Raw genomic sequence first — 1,868 nt, forward strand, 5'->3', positions numbered from 1 at the left:
ATTCGTGAATAAGTATCAGTATTTTATTAATCTGAGCTGGGAGAAATTTGCCCACGTTTACTTGTACGAAGAGTTGGTGTTTGAGATCTGGATTATCTGTCAGTATTCGTCAGTATTTAGAGCTCAGAGTTAATTGCGTTTCGGAATAGTACATGAGTGCGAAGGTCTTGACGTCATAAGAGCAAAACATTAATAGAGATTGTTTTGCTCGTATGACGTCAAAACTAGTCATATTCAGGTTATTTTATCATTGATTTTATCTAGGCTTCATCTTTAGATAACCTAAATTTAAAGAGGTGTTCCCAAGTTTTATTTTTTGGGGGTCACAAAAAGAGGTTTTTCCTAGTTTTTTCTTTAGGGGGGGGGGTCACAACTACCTGCCGTTAAATCTTGGTATACTTTCACGTTAAATTTAACTAATATTTTAGGATACAGGCGAACAAATGTGGTGTGATCGGTAGCCCACTCTTCTGACCAGACAGGGGACCAAAGTCTGATGAACGTATTCTGTTAAAGACCAAGTGTGTCTCTGTTGACCTGTGCAGTGAGTTATACTCGTATTCCTGGTAATTAGATAACTGTGGTGGTCGAAACCAGGGTAAAAAGGCTTTTGTTAACTTGCTGGACATCGGATGGCTAACACCTTATGTCATATATATATATATATATATATATATATAATATAAATATATATATCTATATATGTGTATATATATGTATATGTGTATGTTTAGATATATATATATATATATATATATATATATATATATATATATATAAATATATTTATATATATATATGTGTGTATAATATATATATATATATATATATATATATATATATATATATATATATATATATATATATATATATATATATATATATACACACACACATCCTCAAGGAAGAAGGGAAACGAAGACCTCCATTCTTACAAGTTTATCGCCGACGTTTCGTGACACACGCCACATTTTCAAGGCTAAAAAGATAAATAATTTGCACTACAGATAGAATCACGGTATTAAAAGAATTTTAAAGAAATTAAAATATTTAAAATTCACAAAAAATGGCAATACAGCGTTAAAATTAGGTATATAAATAAACATAAAAAAAGGATCACAAAAGATATAGGTCAAGGGAACCAAGACACAGACTCACCAGGCGAAATGAAAGAATAATACTGAGAGAATACAGAAAATAAGTATAAAGGAAAAGTTAGGCAACATATAACTGAGTTAAATACTCAGTTGTCAAGTCAGTTATATGTTGCTTAGCTTTTCGATTATTCTTTCATTTCGCCTGGTGAGTCTGTGTCCTGGTTCCCTTAATCTTTTGTGATCCTTTTTTTATGTTTACTTATATACCTAATTTTAACGCTGCATTGCCATTTTTTGTGAATTTTAAATATTTTAATTTTTTCAGAATTCTTTGAATACCGTGATTCTATCTTTAGTGCAAATTATTTTCTTTTTCAGCCTTGAAAATGTGACGTGTGTCGAAACGTCGGCAATAAACTTGTAAGAATGGAGGTCTTCGTTTTCTTGTTCCTTGAGGATGTGTATATTTTGGCCGTGGCTTCTCCTTCTGTATATATATATATATATATATATATATATATATATATATATATATATATATATATATATATATATATGTGTGTGTATATGTGTGTGTGTTTAGATGCACGTCGTTCTGGCTCAAGCGATAACTGATAATGACGTCACTCGAATTCAAGACCAATATATGTAATCATTACCTAAACAATCAGGACTGGTGAGTTCCTAAAAACGTAAGTACTTTGTTGATGCGACTCGATATCAGCACGTGATAGTCAGAGCCATAAGTTCCTGCCCTCAAACGCGAGATAA

At 31.3% G+C, this 1,868-nt stretch overlaps 1 long non-coding RNA gene across 1 annotated transcript in view; it reads left to right on the forward strand.

The window, feature by feature from the left end:
- The window catches only part of LOC136826993 (uncharacterized), a 5,762-nt gene extending 5,127 nt beyond the window's left edge, over positions 1-635 (forward strand). Inside the window, exon 3 of the long non-coding RNA XR_010849773.1 lies at positions 1-635. This exon is cut by the window's left edge and continues 2,021 nt beyond it. This is a non-coding gene — a long non-coding RNA (uncharacterized lncRNA).
- Positions 636-1,868: the final 1,233 nt, after the last annotated feature.

This window comes from Macrobrachium rosenbergii, chromosome 41 (genome assembly GCF_040412425.1).
Source record: "Macrobrachium rosenbergii isolate ZJJX-2024 chromosome 41, ASM4041242v1, whole genome shotgun sequence".
Lineage (NCBI taxonomy): Eukaryota > Metazoa > Arthropoda > Malacostraca > Decapoda > Palaemonidae > Macrobrachium > Macrobrachium rosenbergii.